At 39.0% G+C, this 17271-nt stretch overlaps 1 long non-coding RNA gene and 1 other non-coding gene across 4 annotated transcripts in view; one reads left to right on the top strand and one right to left on the bottom strand.

Annotated features, from left to right (window-relative positions):
• The window catches only part of LOC138419530 (uncharacterized), a 639926-nt gene that overhangs the window by 538066 nt on the left and 84589 nt on the right, over positions 1-17271 (top strand). The window contains exon 8 of one of the 3 annotated variants that reach the window (XR_011249003.1): positions 7710-8250. The exons of the other annotated variants lie outside the window; for them this stretch is intronic. This is a non-coding gene — a long non-coding RNA (uncharacterized lncRNA). Of the gene's footprint in view, positions 1-7709; positions 8251-17271 lie in introns of those variants that run through there. 3 annotated transcript variants of the gene reach the window in all.
• On the bottom strand, positions 888-959 carry TRNAS-GGA (transfer RNA serine (anticodon GGA)). The gene has a single exon. It is a non-coding gene; the product is annotated as a tRNA-Ser (tRNA).

The raw sequence follows: 17271 nt of genomic DNA, 5'->3' as shown, positions 1-17271 counted from the left end.
TCTCATGTACTTTTATTAGAGTTGGATGCTTCCAGAAGCTGATATGCTATTGATCTGGTGATGTAACATGGATGTTAAATAGGGAAATGGGGACCATGTGAAAATGAAGGTGGCTTGGAGTGGGTGAGGGGAATTGACTCTCAAGGGAAGAAATGGGCATGGTCATCATAATTTTTATTCTTAATATTTCTTAAGAACATTATTTTTATCTTTGGAGCATCATGACTAATTACAGGCAAATCCAAACTTTTCAAGTATTGGCCTTAAGAAACTGACAAGTTTCTAACATATGACTCAAGTCTTTCATCCTGTGGAAAGCTAGGATGTAAGAGTTATGTATATTTTATTAATTGCCCTAAAAGTTCTCATGTTATTTCTGTTTCTAATAAAGTACTTCAAACATATAGGAAAATAAATGTACAGGGTAATATGAAAAGTTTAATGGACCCAACATCAAGCTTTGCCAGCCCTTCTTTCCTTTCTCCTTCCCTCGGTCTCTCCTTTTCTTTCTCTCTTTCTTTCTTATTTACTTCCAACCTTCATTTTCTAAAAGTCTTAATTTATATGAAGGCCTGTGTTGCAGGTCAACTATTGTTTTCAGTACAGAGAAAGCTTGTTTTCAGTGTTCTTAATGATGAGTATGTGTATGAATGTGAATATGTGTGAGCTTTTGCATAGGGAGTATGGTTTGACTTATAGATACACTCCTTTAGAGCTAAGCCTCACCTTCAAATTTTTTTAATATACATAAGTGAGTGAAGTGAAGGTGCCCAGTTGTGTCCGACTCTTTGCGACCCCATGGACTGTAGCCTACCAGGCTTCTCCCTCCATGGGATTCTCTAGGCAAGAGTACTGGAGTGGGTTGCCATTTCCTTCTCCAGGGGATCTTCCCGACCCAGGGATTGAACCTGGGTCTCCAGCATTCCAGGCAGATGCTTTAACCTCTGAGCCACCAGGGAAGCCTAAATATCTATTTTTTTTGCCAGTGAATAGGCATAACATAAATTGCCCATGCTCTTTTATGTAATCACAATCTTAAAGGAAAAATAGAAATAAAAATATTACAGATACTTCCAAGGTTTGAAAGAATGACAGGAGAAAAATATTTCATTAGGATGAAGTGATAGATTTTTTTCCCGATTAAACTTATGTAGGTAAGGGGTATTGATTCATCCCCACACTCTGATAGCTTTGTGTGTTTCAGCATCTTTTAGTTCAGTGAATTTGTTGATTATCTTACTATAATTACTACAGCATTCTTAAAATATTCTAGGTAACAATTGACATAACCATGAAAAAAAAAATGTATGTCTCCCCATCATGGAACTTGCATTAACAGTACATTAAGGCCAAATTTAATATATCTTAATATGTTGTTTGTTCACGTGTTCTTTCAAACCAAACACTGTATCATTTCAGGAGTTAATTGCTGTGTCACGTTAAGAATTTGGGAAATAAAGGGTGAATTTTAGATAGAATGGTCAGAAAGGCCTCAATGAAGAAATGACATTTAAACAGAAAATTAAATTATTCTAAGGAACAAATCATGGTAGATCGGAAATGAAAAATCTAGAAAGAAGGTTCTAGAATAGCTGATTTAAAGGTCTAACCTTACTTTGTTTGGACAGGGAAAGATCATATCTCCCAGTCTCCAAATTCTCCACTTTCTCCTCACTCTTTGCAGATGACCTCTGCTTTTATTAAAAAAAAAAAAAAAGACATTACTAAGCAGAAGTTTTTCACTTTCCTGCTTTTCCATTACAAATTTTCTTCATCACCACCATCTTTTCAGCCTGTACATTTTGTTATGGACTAAATTATGCCCCCTCATTCCCTCTCCAAAAAAAAACAAAAAAACCCCATAAATTTCAAGGTTGAAATCCCAATTCCTGTTACCTCAGAGTGTGACCCTATTTGGAGACAGGCTCGTTAAAAATGTAATTAAATGAAGGTCAAAATGAGGGTATAAGGATGGGCTCTAATTCAATATGACTGGTGTCTTTATAAAAACAGATTAAGACACAGACACGTACGAAGGAAAAATTGTATGGAGGCAGAAGTAAAAAGACTAATGTTTGCAAGCCAGACAGAGAGACCTCAGAAGAAATTAACTCTGCTGAGACCTAGATCTTGGACTTCTAGCCTTAAGAATTAAGGGGAAAAAATTTCTCTTCTCTAAGCCACGTATCCAGTCTGTGGTGTTTGTACTGGCAGCCCTAGTAGGCAAACTAATGCATATGTACACTAGAGGAATTTCTTCTCCCTAAACTAATCCCTACACTAGTGCTGTCTGTCCTATTTGTTCTTTTATCCAGGTATCACCTTTCTCTTTTGTATTTCTAGTCTCTCTTCTCTGAGTTTTCCATTCTAACTATACAAACACACACACACATACAGCATACATAAAATCTCAATATATATGTATATTCTGAGGTTATACATGCAGTCACAGTCCCTACAATCTGAGAGAAAAGAAACAACCACCATCACCACAAAGCATATTTGGTTCCATGTTTCCCTCTATCTTATCCATTTTGCTATTTCAGTTAAATTACTGAATTAGTAGCCTGCCCATTTTCCATTGTCTTCCGAGTATTTCATTTGCTTTTCAAACTAATTCAGTCTGGATTATGCTTCCCCCACTTCAAAATTGGCATTTACCCTTTCAAGATGACTAGCCATCCATTTGCAAATGAGGAAATGGTGACTTCAAAACAACTTGAACAGGGTCATAGGTCTAGAACTAACCATGCCAGGTTTTGAGCCTAATAAAACTCCAAAGCTTTGCTTTTAAAATATCATTTAATGCTTGGTAAACTTCATACTTCAAGGAAGCTTCTGCTCAAAGCCATTTGCAAGAAGAAATATTAATCATCATGATACCAGGTCAGGGTTACTGCAGCTTGAGAGACAGGAGGCAGCTTGAGCCCTTGCCTTTCCTCCTTCTGAACACTTGGGAGTCCTTGAATCTGTGAATGCAAGGGATATTTGATGTCATTTGTAGCATTCTACAATTTAGCTAACTTGCCATCAACATCAGCCTTAAGAAAGGAATATGAAGGTGTTGGAATATAAAACAGAAAAGATTTAAAAATGAGAAATATTTTATAAAAAATCTGGATTTTAAAGTTATGAAGAATTACTATAAAAAGAATAATGTTTTACAAGGTTTTTACGAAGATGGTCATATTTCAAAGTAAATAAATGAGAAGATATCATGAGAAATTCTAAACTTCCTGTAAGAAAAGAACTAATTTTAATGATAATAAATGTTTAGTGAGTGATTACACCAGGCACTGTTCTAGAGCATTGCCCTAAAACTCTCAAAAACCTGTGAAGTAGATGTCATGTCTAGATGACTTTCTTCTGTATGCTTTATAGTTTACAAGTTTGTATAAGTTAAACATTAAGAAATCATTTTACCCTTCTTAAAAACAAGAAAAAAAAAATAGATGGATTGATGAGTGGATGGATGGATGGATGAATGGCAAACAAGTATAACATCAAGGTGTCATAGTAAATCTTAAAATCAGCCTAACATAAAACTTTAACCCTGAAACACTTTCAAGACAGAAATATTTCATTTAGCAAAAAGAGAAGCAGTGAAAATATGCATATAGGGCATCACCCTTTCCATTATCATTCAAACTGGGTATACGCAGATAAGAAGTTCAAGGTGAGAAAGCTGATTAAGTCATAGTAAAAACCGGTCTGTTGTTTAGTCTCTCTGTCATGTACAACTCTTTGTGACTCCATGAACTGCAGCCCGCCAGCCTTGCCTGTCCTTCACCATCTCCTGGAGCTTGCTCAGACTCATATCCATTGAGTCAGTGATTTCATCCAACCATCTCGTCCTCTATCATACATTTCTCCTCCTGCCTTCAAGCTTTCCCAGCATCAGGGTCTTTTCTAATGAGTCAGTTCTTCACATCAGGTGGCCAAGTATTGGAGTCTTAGCTTCAGCATTGGTCTTTCCAATGAATATTCAGGACTCATTTCCTTTAGGATGGACTGGTTGGATCTCCTTGCAGTCCAAGGGACTCTAAAGACTCTTCTTCAACACCACAGTTCAAAAGCATCAGTTCTTCGGCACCCGGCTTTCTTTATGGTTTAACTCACATCCATATATGACCACTGGAAAAACCATAGCTTTGATTATATAGACCTTTGTTAGCAAAGTGGTATCTCTGCTTTTTACTGCACTGTTTAGGTTTGTTATAGCTTTTCTTCCAAGGAGCAAGTGTCTTTTAATCTCATGGCTGCAGTCACCATTTGCAGTGATTTTGGAGCCCAAGAAAATAAAGTATGTCAGTGTTTCCACTGTTTCCCCATCTATTTTCCATGAAGTGATGGGACCAGATGCCATGATCTTCATTTTTTGAATGTTGAGTTATTTTTTTTTTTACTTTACAATATTGTATTGGTTTTGCCATATATCAACATGAATCTGCCACGGGTGTACACGTGTTCCCAATCCTGAACCCCCCTCCCTCCTCCCTCCCCATACCATCCCTCTGGGTCATCCCAGTGCACCAGCCCCAAGCATCCTGTATCCTGCATCAAACCTAGACTGGCGAATGTTGAGTTTTAAGCCAGCTTTTTCACTCTCCTCTTTCAGCTTCATCATGAGGCTCTTTAATTCTTCACTTTCTGCCATAAGGATGGTGTCATGTGCATATCTCAGTTATTGGTATTTCTCCTGGCAATCTTGATTGCAGTTTGTACATACATCAGATACGATGATGTAATGTATTTTACTATTTTTGAGACTTAAAGGAAAAAGTGGTTCTATTAAATTTTTCATCTTTAATAAAAGATATTAATTGATGAGTAAGTGGGTGGCAGGCAATTTGGCAAGGGGGTAGAATAATCATTCTAGAGTATTATCCATATGTGTTATGTACAAAAGGTAAGAAGATAAGTACTTGAATTTAAATAGCCACAATATTGAAGTTCTCCATAAGAAACAGACAATTTGGCTCATTTGGGGAACAAAATAGAAAATATGTTTTAAGTCACTAAAAGGAAAATTGGGTCTCGTCAGACAATTTATAGCATGATGTGGCAGTGACCAGGTAATTATATTAAGGTGCAGAAGTAGATATAATTTAACAGGACTTGAGATGGGACTTCTGACAGTCTATCATAGAAAAGTTAATGAGCAAAATGCTAGACTTCAGTCTAAGTGCCAAGGTAGCTAAAAAACTGATTGTCGCCTAAATATATATAGGAGAGCAGTAAATCATAGCAGATCCTCATGGAGAGGTGACAAATGGAGTCCTTCAGGACTGATTGCCAGACCCATTACTTTTCAACATGCTATATAAGCTATGGTGTCTGAATTAGTTGATAATATTAAGAATCCAATTTTATCTTTTGGAAGAAAAGTTATTGGTTGGGCCGCTTTAGTTGCTTCGAATTTTTTCTTTTTAAGCTTTGACTACATAGACTAATTTCATGAGTTCTCACATTGTTTAGGTTTGTCCGGTTTGATATGAATGATAGGTTTGATATGATAGGTTTGATATGAATTTCAACTTCATATCTAGGAAATATATACCCCTTCATTATTGCTGGTAATTATGTATGAATTTATAATAATTGGAAATATTGGTGAATAAATGTGTATTGTACCTTTATTTGATGTAGGACTGCCAGTAAGTTTTGGTAGTCAAGCATAGGACAAGGATTGTGATAGCACAGCTGAGGGAAGCCTACTTAATCTAGAATTCAGGGCATGCACCCTAATAGAAGGAATAGTCACTTAATCTTGATTCATAAGTGAAAGCCATAAGAAAAAAGAATAGTGAAGATGCAAAAAAGGGCACTGCATTCGAAAAGCCTTCGAGATAAGAGAAACAATCTGACTTTCTCACAGGGCTACACAAATGTAATCTAGAATCTTGCTTGGATCAGTTCAGTTCAGTCCCTCAGTCATGTGTGACTCTTTGTGATCCCATGGACTGCAGCACGCCAGGCCTCCCTGTCCATCACAACTCCCGCAGTTTACTAAAGCACATGTCCATTGAGTCTGTGATGCCATCCAACCATCTCCTCCTCTGTCATCCACTTCTCCTCCCACCCTCAATCTTTCCCAGCATCAGGGTCTTTTGAAATGAGTCAGCTGTTCACATCAGGTGGCCAAAGTATTGGAGTTTCAGCTTCAGGATAAGTCCTTCCAATGAATATTTGGGATTGATATCTTTTAGAATGGACTGGTTGGATCTCCTTGCAGTCCAAGGGACTCTCAAGAGTCTTCTCCAACACCACAGTTCAAAAGCATCTATTCTTTAGCGCTCAGCTTTCTTCATAGTCCAACCCTTACATACATACATGACTACTGGAAAAACAATACCTTTGAGGAGATGGACCTTTTTTTGGCAAAGTAACATCTCTGCTTTTTAATATGATATTTAGTTTGCTTATAGCTTCTCTTCCAAGGAACAAGTGTCTTTTAATTTCATGGCTGTAGTCACCATCTGCAGTGATTTTGGAGCCCCCAAATATAAAGTTCCACTGTTTCCCCATCTATTTACCATGAAGTGATGGGACCAGATGCCATGATCTTAGTTCTCTGAATGTTGACGTTTAAGCCAACTTTTTCACTCTTCTCTTTCATTTTCATTAAGAGGCTCTTTGGTTCTTCTTTGCTTTCTGCCATAATCAGGTTGTCATCTGCGTATCTGAGGTTATCAATATTTCTCCTGGCAATCTTGATTCCAGCTTGTGTGTCAACCAGTCCATCATTCTCATGATGTACTCTGCATATAAGTTAGCTAAGCAGGGTGACAATATACAGCCTTGATGTACTCCATTCCCAATTTGGAACCAGTCTGTTTTCCCATGTCCAAATCTAACTGTTGCTTCTTTACCTGCATACAGATTTCTCAGGAGGCAGGTCAGGTGGTCTGGTATTCCCATCTCTTGAAGAATTTTCCACAGTTTGTTGTGATCCACACATTCAAAGGCTTTGGCATACTCAATAAAGCAGAAGTTGATGTTTTTCTGGAACTCTTTTGCTTTTTTGATGATCCAATGGATATTGGCAATTTGATCTCTGGTCCTCTGCCTTTTCAAAATCCAGTTTGAACATCTGGAAGTTCACAGCTCATGTACTGTTAAGTCTTGACTTAGACAATTTTCAGCATTACTTTGGCATTGCCTTTCCTTGGGATTGGAATGAAAACTGACCTATTCCAGGCCTGTGGCCACTGCTGAGTTTTCTAAGTTTGTTGGCATATTGAGTGCAGCACCTTCACAGCATCATCTTTTAGGATTTGAAGTAACTCAACTGGAATTCCATCACCTCCACTAGCTTTGTTCATAGTGATGCTTCCCAAGGCCTACTTGACTTCACATTCTAGGATGTTGGCTCTAGATGAGTGATCACACCACCATGGTTGTCTGGGTCGTGACAATCTTTTTTGTATAGTTCTTCTGTGTATTGCTGCCACCTCTTCTTAATATCTTCTGCCTCTGTTAGGTCCATACCATTTCTGTCCTTTATTTTGCCCATCTTTGCATGAAAAGGTCCCTTGGTATCACTAATTTTCTTGCTTGAATTGTAGATTGTAAACATGCCTACAATTATTCCCCCTCCCCAGGATCCTTAACATTAACAATATGGCTTTTCAGCTCTTCCCATAAAGAAATCAAGTCTATTTACTAAGTCTTGAATCAGGGGTGACTTTGTGACTTACTTTGTCCAGTAGGATACAGCAGAAGAAATGGGCCAACTCTGAGCATACACCAAGAAGCCTTGGCACTTCTCACTCTCCCAGAAGCTCATCCAACCACTGTGTGAACAAACATGAGCTGAGCTGCTGAAAAATGAGAGACCCTGAGGAGTGAAGTCAACCCTTCCAGCCAAGGCCATCCTCAAACAGCCTGCTGAAGCCAACCTGGCTGTTCATCACAGATGTGCAGTTGAACCCAGCTGAGATAGGAGAACTGGCCAGCTAAACCTGGCCCAAGTCATCCAACTGAGCAATATAAATGAGTGGTGCTTAAGTGACAAAGTTTGGGGTCATATGTTACACAGCAAAAGCGAATTAATACAGTAATATATGTGGCTGAAGAGAAGAGCAAGGACAAGATAATGCTATCTTTGCTGCTCTGTACTGAAAGCAGTACATCTAACAGCTGTACTAAGGACTAACAGCTGGTTTTGATTCTTTCTTAAATATCTTGTTTTGATTCTTTCTTTCTAAATTCATATTTGCTGAGAAGTAAATGTGTCCTGTAAAGACACTGAAGTGGTACTATCTTTAATCACTTATTTATGGGTCAGTCAGTCAGTCAGTTCAGTCGTTCAGTCGTGTCCAACTCTTTGCGACCCCATGAATCGCAGCACGCCAAGCCTCCCTGTCCATCATCAGCTCCCGGAGTTCACTCAAACTCACGTCTATTGAGTCAGTGATGCCATCCAGCCATCTCATCCTCGGTTGTCCCCTTCTCCTCCTGCCCCCAATCCCTCCCAGCATCAGAGTTTTTTCTAATGAGTCAACTCTTCACATGAGGTGGCCAAAGTACTGGAGTTTCAGCTTTAGCATCATTCCTTCCAAAGAATACCCAGGACTGATCTGCTTTAGAATGGACTGGTTGGATCTCCTTGCAGTCCAAGGGACTCTCAAGAGTCTTCTCCAACACCACAGTTCAAAAGCATCAATTCTTCGGTGTTCAGCTTTCTTCACAGTCCAACTCTCACATCCATACATGACTACTGGAAAAACCATAGCCTTGACTAGACAGAACTTTGTTGGCAAAGTAATGTCTCTGCTTTTGAATATGCTACCTAGGTTGGTCATAACTTTCCTTCCAAGGTACCTAGAATAAATAATGGCAATCCACTCCAGTATTCTTGCCTAGAGAATCCCGTGGACAGAGGAGCCTGATGGGTTGTTGTCCATAGGGTTGCACAGTCAGACATGACTGAAATGACTTAGCGGTAGCAGCAGCAACAGCAGAATAAATAACCACATTTACATTAAATCTAATGACTGAATTAAATATCTTTAAACACATCTATTGCTATGTATCTAATTCTCAAGGTGGTTCAACTGTGCTGGAAAAACTGAATTCTATCCCATGTAAATACATTTAGGAAAGTGTATTCTAGGGAAAACAGAATAACCCACTTGAAATAGTGTTCTGAAATCTCTCTTACAGTTTATGAATGGTAGTGTTGCCCAGAATTCCTTCCTCTACCTAATTTTTGCCAACATATCTTAATCATGATTCTTCATGTTGATTTGCATGTTCCTATTCATCATATGACTTCCCTGATGGCTTAGGGGTAAAGCATCTGCCTACAATGCAGGAGACACAGGAGACATATGTTTGATCCCTGGATCAGAAAGAGACCTTGGATTAGGATATGGCAATTTCCCAGTCCAGTATTCTTGCTGGGAAAATTCCACAGACAGAGGAGCCTGGCAGGCTACAGTCCATGGGGTCACAAAGAGTTAGGCATGACTGAGCACACAGGCTCCAATCTTATATTTAGTCTGGAAATTATAAATTGTCATATAGAAGCTAAGTGTTCTGGCTGATATGTGATGATCCATGACTTTTAAAGAGTATGTGGTAGCTCCTTTTGACTGAAGCACGAAACACAGTCACCAAGAAATTTTTTTCTATAAGGTTGAACAAGCAATCCATGATTTATTAATCAAATATTATGTCAGGCTGGAACATTCACTCCTGCCAAAATGACCTTCTGCTAAGTCAAAACTAGAATGATTGAATATGGTATTGTTTGAAGGGAGGATCAAGGTGATACTTGGAGAGAAGAAATGATGCTTTTAATCTTTTTTTTTCCTCCATGAATAGGGAGGATCACAAGATATTTATCATATTTTCCCATGGGCTAGTTCTATATTTGAGGGCTATATGTGTGTCTTTATGTGTATATATGTGTATCTAAGGATATTGTTGGGTCACATGTACCTGAAATAGTCATCAGTCTTGACCCCTGGCCTCAATGGCAATGATTAAATAATCACCAGCTATTCACTAAAAATTTATTCTCTTCTCAGCATGATACTAGTTTGGAGATGGACTCTAAAGAAAAATAGAGTCCCTGAGTTCAAAGCACACATTCCCTAGATAGTAAGGCTAACCTATGTGAAAAGAATTAAAGAACATCACATTTCAAACGGTATATTTTATCAAAAGTATTGTGAGCTAAGTTTGAACACAACATTGCCCAGTTCCATGTTTTGGAATTTTCAAAAGCTATTTCAGTGAACAATTTGGTCGTATTTCATACTTGATCTATTGTGTCTTATGTAATTCTTACATGGCAATAATATTATTGTTGAGAAATTGTTTCCCTTCAGAGGTACTTTTTACAAAGGGAATAGGAGGCAGGAATTACTGGTAATGAAATTCCAGTTGAGCTATTTCAAATCCTTAAAAAAAAGATGCTGTGAAAGTGCTGCACTCGATATGACAGCAAATTCGGAAAACTCAGTGGTGGTCGCAGGACTGGAAAACATGTTTTCATTCCAATCACAAAGAAAGGTGATGCCAAAAATTGCTCAAACTACTGCACAATTGTACTCATCTCACACACTAGAAAAGTAATGCTCAAAATTCTCCATGCCAGGCTTCAACAGAATGTGAGCTGTGAACTTCCAAATGTTCAAGCTGGATTTAGAAAAGGCAGAGGAACCAGAGATCTAATTTCCAGCATCTGTTGGATCATCAAAAAAGCAAGAAGTTCCAGAAAAACATCAACTTCTGCTTTATTGACTATGCCAAAGTCTTTGAATGTGTGGATCACAACAAACTGTGGAAAATTCTTCAAGAGATGGGAATACCAGACCACCTGACCTGCCTCTTGATAAATTGATATACAGGTAAAGAAGCAACAGTTAGAACTGGACATGGAACAACAAACTGGTTCCAAATAGGGAAAGGATTATGTCAAGGCTATATATTGTCATTGTGATAATTGATATTATATGCAGAGTATATCAAGAGAAATGCTGGGCTGGTTGACACACAATCTGGAATCAAGATTGCCAGGAGAAATATCGATAACCTCAGATATGCAGATGACATCACACTTACGGCAGAAAGCGAAGAAGAAATAAAGAGCCTCTTGATGAAAATGAAAGAGAAGAGTGAAAAGTTGGCTTAAAAGTCAACATTCAGAGAACTAAGATCATGGCATCTGGTCCCATCACTTCATGGCAAATAGATGGGGAAACAGTGCAAACAGTGACAGGCTTTATTTATGGGCACTCCAAAATCACTGCAGATGGTGACTGCAGCCATAACATTAAAAGACACTTACTCCTTGGAAGGAAAGTTATGACTAATCTAGACAGCATATTAAAATGCAGAGACATTGCTTTGCCAACAAATGTCTGTCTAGTCAAAGCTATAGTTTTTCCAGTGGTCATGAATGGATATGAGAGTTGGAGCATAAAGAAAGCTGAGTGTCAAAGAATTATTTTGAACTGTGATGTTGGAGAAGACTCTTGAGAGTCCCTTGGACTACGAGGAGATCCAACCAGTCCATCCTAAAGGAGATCAGTCCTGAATATTCATTGGAAGGATGCATGCTGACGCTAAGACTCCAAGACTTTGTCCGTTTGATGCGAAGAAGTGACTCATTTGAAAAGACCCTGAGAGGGAAAGATTGAAGGCAGGAGGAGAAGGGGACGACAGAGGATGAGATGGTTGGATGGCACCACAGACTCAATGGACATGAGTTTGAGTAAACTCCTGGAGTTTGTGATAGACAGGGAGGCCTGGCGTGCTGCAGTCCATGAGCTGCATAGAATTGCACACGACCGAGTGACTGAACAAAACTACTGAAGAGGCAGGAAACCACAGAAGCTTGCTCACTCAGAAATTTTATTGAATGTCTCAGTTCAGAGGGAGATCATTGGTTGGATCTCGTTGAAGTCCAAGGGGCTGTCAAGAGACTTCTCCAACACCACAGTTCAAAAGCATCTATTCTTCAGCGCTCAGCTTTCTTTATAGTCCAACTCTTACATCCATACATGACTACTGGAAAAACAATACCTTTGAGGAGATGGACCTTTTTTTGGCAAAGTAACATCTCTGCTTTTTAATATGATATTTAGTTTGCTTATAGCTTCTCTTCCAAGGAACAAATGTCTTTTAATTTCATGGCTGCAGTCACCATCTGCAGTGATTTTGGAGTCCCCAAATATAAAGCCTGTTTATATGTTTATATGTTTCCACTGTTTCCCCATCTATTTGCCATGAAGTGATGGGACCAGATGTCATGATCTTAGTTCTCTGAATGCTGAGTTTTAAGCCAACTTTTTCACTCTCCTCTTTCACTTTCATCAAGGGGCTCTTTGGTTCTTCTTTGCTTTCTGCCATAATCAGGTTGTCATCTGCGTATCTGAAGTTATCAATATTTCTCCTGGCAATCTTGATTCCAGCTTGTATGTCAACCAGTCCATCATTCTCATGATGTACTCTGCATATAAGTTCACTAAGCAGGGTGACAATATACAGCCTTGATGTACTCTATTCCCAATTTGGAACCAATCTGTTGTTCCATGTCCAAATCTAACTTGCTTCTTTACCTGCATACAGATTTCTCAGGAAGCAGGTCAGGTGGTCTGGTATTCCCATCTCTTGAAGAATATTCCACAGTTTGTTTTGATCCACACATTCAAAGGCTTTGGCATACTCAATAAAGCAGAAGTCTATGTTTTTCTGGAACTTCTTGCTTTTTTGATGATCCAACAGGTGTTGGCAATTAGATCTCTGGTTCCTCTGCCTTTTCAAAATCCAGTTTCAACATCTGGAAGTTCACAGTTCATATATTGTTGAAGCCTGGCTTGGAGAATTTTGAGCATTACTTTAGTGTGTGAGATGAACGCAATTGTGTGGAAGATGAGCACTTTTTGGTATGGCCTTTCTTTGTGATTGAAATGAAAACTGACCTTTTACAGTCCTGTGGCCACTGTCTAGTTTTCCAAATTTGCTGGCACTTTCACAGCACCATCTTTTAGGATTTGAAATAGCTCAACTGGAATTCTATCACCTCTGCTAGCTCTGTTCATAGTGATGCTTCCTAAGCCCACTTGACTTCACATTCCAGGATGTCTGGCTCTAGGTGAGTGATCACACTACCATGGTTAACGGGGTCACAATGATCTTTTTTGTATAGTTCTTCTGTGTATTGTTGCCACCTTTTCTTAATATCTTCTGCTTCTTTTAGGTCCATACCACATCTGTCTTTTATTGTGCCTGTTTTTGCATGAAATGTTTCTTGAAGAGATCTCTGTCTCTTTCCCATTCTATTGTTTTCCTCTATTTCTTTGCACTGATCATTGAAGAAGGCTTTCTTATTTCTCTTTGCTATTGTTTGGAACTCTGCTTTCAAATGGGTATATCTTTTCTTTTTTCCTTTGCCTTCAGCTTCTCTTCTTTTCTCAGCTATTTGTAAGACCACCTTTCACAACCATTTTGCCTTTTTGCATTTCTTTTTCTTGAGGATGGTCTTGATCCCTGCCTCCTGTACAATGTCACAAACCTCCATCCACAGTTCTTCTGGGACTCTGTTTATCAGATCTAATCCCTGAGTCTATTTCTCACTTTCACTGTATAATCATAGGCATTTGATTTAGGTCATACCTGAATGGTCTAGTGGTTTTGCTTACTTTCTTCAATTTAAGCCTGAATTTGACAATAAGGATTCATGATCTGAGCCACAGTCAACAGTCGGTCTTGTTTTTGCTGACTGTATAGAGCTTCTCCAGCTCCATTCATGTCTAAATCTGAATTCCAGCCTCCCGTGCCTCCTCTGATAAATAACTGTGACAAAGTTAATCGGTGGCAACGTTAGTTGTGTACTCTTGCTCTCTTCAAACCTCCTTTTTCAGGGATTCCTCAAGTTCCTGTCAAGAGCCAGTTAGGGAAGCAGTCTTTTTCAGAAATTTCCTTCATCAGAGGAGATAAAATGTGTTTGACTAAAAGGTGGCTTTACCCATCGGGGGACAGTGCACCAAATTATAAAGCAGATAAGTCTTGTCTTCGTCTTCACCTGCCCGTTCTGAAGCCGAGTCCCTCCAGCTAGGTCTCCTGCTTGTGTTCCAGTGATCGCCACTCAGTGTGACCTTCCTCCTGAGGCACCCATCCAGACCTGCCTGCTGTGGCAGTAGCTCTTGACCTTCATTTTTCTTCTCCTCCGTAACCTCCCTATCCATTTGCTTCGAGCCTCTTTTCTATTAGAAAGTGATAATTCAGCTTGTGTTAAGGTAGCAGTAGGTTTCCGTGAGAACTCTTCCCTCTCTACCCACTCACCATGTAACACATTACATTTTAATAGGGGCTTTGGGGGACAATGTTTTAACCTAAGCGAACAATTTCAGCCACAGCATGTGATAATTTGGTACATTTCAGCAGTCATCAAACACTTTTGGTGACTTCTCGTTGTTACAGTGAAAATTTATTACCTTTCTCAAAGTTGTAGGAAGTCAAGTACAGTTGATCCTATCTGAAAAAAGCAGGTAATAGTGCTGGAGTCCTGGTTAATTGCCTCAACTCTTCCTAGTCCCCTGTCAAAGCCAGCAGCAAAATTTTGAACATGTTTTCTTTGAACCTTTTATCCCAGTAAAATAAAGTCACACTGCATTTTATAGTTATTGTGCTTTAAAGGAGAAAAAAAGCGAGTGTGTATGAGTGCAGGCAAGTGTGTGTGTGTGGTTGTGTTACTAGGGGCTGGTTAGCTTTCTGTTACTGCACAAGTGTATTATGTACTTAGCTGAAAGCAATACCATTTCTTATCTCACTTTTCTGTATGTCAGAAAACTATGCATATCTCAGCTGAGTTCTCTGCTTAGAGCCCTCCAAGGTTAATATTAAGGGGATGGCAATGTTTGGGATCTCATTTGAGTGTCAGGGTTTGCTTCCATGGGCATTCAGGTTGTTAGAAGAACTCAGTTCCTTTTACATGTACGACTGAGGTCTGAGTTTTCTTTCTGGCTATTGACTGGGGCTGCTCTCAGTTCTTAGAATGTACCTGTTTATTACTTTCCACAAGGATATCTCTACAAAATTGCAATTTGCTACAGCAAGGCCAGCAGGAAAATGTCTGTCTCTGTTGCTTTGAACCTCTAACTTCTCTCTCTTATTTCTAAACCTTCTTTTAGAGGGGTTCACCTGATTAGATAAGGCCCACCCTGGTAGCTCAGCTGGTAAAGATTCTGCCTGCAAGGCAGGAGACCTCAGTTTGATTTCTCGGTTAGGAAGATCACCTGGAGAAGGAATAGGCTACCACTCCAGTATTCTTGGGTTTCTTCGTGATTCAGTTGGTAAAGAATCTGCCTGCAATGTGGGAGACCTGGGTTTGATCCCTGGGTTGGGATGATCCCCTGGAGGAGGTCATGGCAACCTACTCCAGTATTCTTGCCTGGAGAATCCCCATGGACACAGGAGCCTGGTGGGCTACAGTCCACAGGGTTGCAAAGAATCAGACATGACTGAGAGACTAAGCACAGCACAGCACCCACACTCAAGGGTAGGGTGATTGTATTGGATGCACATGCCAGCAGTGGACATTTTGGAGACTTTCCTAAAATACTGCTTACCACAAAACTTTTCTTGATTTTCTGCCAAATATATTCAGTGAAAAGTTGGGAATATGGAAGGGGAAAATAAATGAATAAATGCAATAATGTGAGAAAGTAGAAGTTTTCCCTGAGATTGCAATCACACACCCAAATATATGTAGCCCCCTGCCTTTCTCTGGAGATAGCACTATCTCATATAATTTTCTGCAGCAATGCAAATGTTTTCTACTCTGCTCAATGCACCAACCACTAGGTATATGTAGGTATTAAGAATTTGACATGTGACTGGTAAGCACTTGATTTTAAAATTTTCTTTATTTTTAAATAATTTACATTTAAAATTACATAGTCATATGCCTCTAATGGCTATCATAGTGAGCAGCACAACTTGAGAACAATATGTACCTTCCAGTTCCTCTTCACCTTTCTGAGTTATAGAATCATCTCCCACGTGCTAAAATATTGTTTAATGTGTATAGTCTGTCTTTATTCTCCACCCGTTCTTGGGGGTTTTAGTTTAAATTCCAGTTACTATCCTTCTATCTACATTTTACATCTGCCTCTGGTTTCCTGTCAAACTTGTAGTTTTAGATATTGTCATTTCCTATATAAATTTCTAGACTGATCTCCTAATCAAAGTCAAAATCCTTTTTCCTCATTACTTTTGTCACTCCATGCACACCAAAACAGCATTGGTTACCTTCACTGAGCGTTTATTTTCTGTGTAGGTTTCTGAGCTAGATGCTTCAGACAGTCTCATTCAATCTTCATAATAACCCGTGTAGTATTATTATGATTCCTGTTTTACAGATGAAGGAACCTATACTTGGAGAAGTTAAGTGACTCCTGAAATCTTAAAATTACTTAGTGCTGAAATATAAGTCAATCTCAAGCTCCTTATGTATAATCACTCCTGATTTTAGTTTCTAAAATACATCACCATTTCTAACAAACATTCTTGCACAGTGCAATCATGTATCTGTTTAATATTGTTAGTGACAATGAGCCCATAAACTTGAAAGATAATGCATTCCATTTATAGCTTTAAGAGAGTTTTGGTCCTTCCATGGTCTTTTAGTGGTTCCTCAGGCAAAAAAAAAAAAAAAAGTCTGTGTTATCTACTTGTCTGGATTTTCTCCCTTTAAACATGAATTATTCTCTGGTCCTGAGTACAAATCTTTCTCCTAACCATTTCTAATCATTGTTCTTACTTTAGCTTATTGAACTCTTCTAAACAAATGAGTGCTCTTAGACTGTGGAGTAGAGATTGGGAGCTAGGGCTTGGTATGCAGAAAGCTCTAAGATTAATAATTGGCTCTAAATTTTATGAGTTGTGTGTCCTGCTTCTCCATGACTCTCTCCTATCTGTAAAATGGAATTAATATACCTATTTCAAAACAATTATTTCAAGGAAGACATAAAATGAGATTGATGAAGACCTGGAAGAAAGTCTAGCATACAGCAAGCACTCAGTGGCAGATAGCTACTCTTATTTGGGTCTTGGCTCAGACGGTAAAGCGTCTGTCTACAATGTGGGAGACCTGGGTTTGATCCCTGGGTCGGGAAGTTCCCTGGAGAAGAAAAAGGCAACCCACTCCAGTACTCTTGCCAAGAAAATCCCATGGACAGAGGAGCCTAGTGTCCATGGGGTCGCAAAGAGTCGGACATGACTGAGCGACTTCACTTTCACTTTCCTTCATAA

The sequence above is a fragment of the Ovis canadensis genome, chromosome 1 (assembly GCF_042477335.2).
Source record: "Ovis canadensis isolate MfBH-ARS-UI-01 breed Bighorn chromosome 1, ARS-UI_OviCan_v2, whole genome shotgun sequence".
NCBI classification, from domain to species: domain Eukaryota; kingdom Metazoa; phylum Chordata; class Mammalia; order Artiodactyla; family Bovidae; genus Ovis; species Ovis canadensis.
This window is presented reverse-complemented; position numbering and strand designations above follow the sequence as displayed.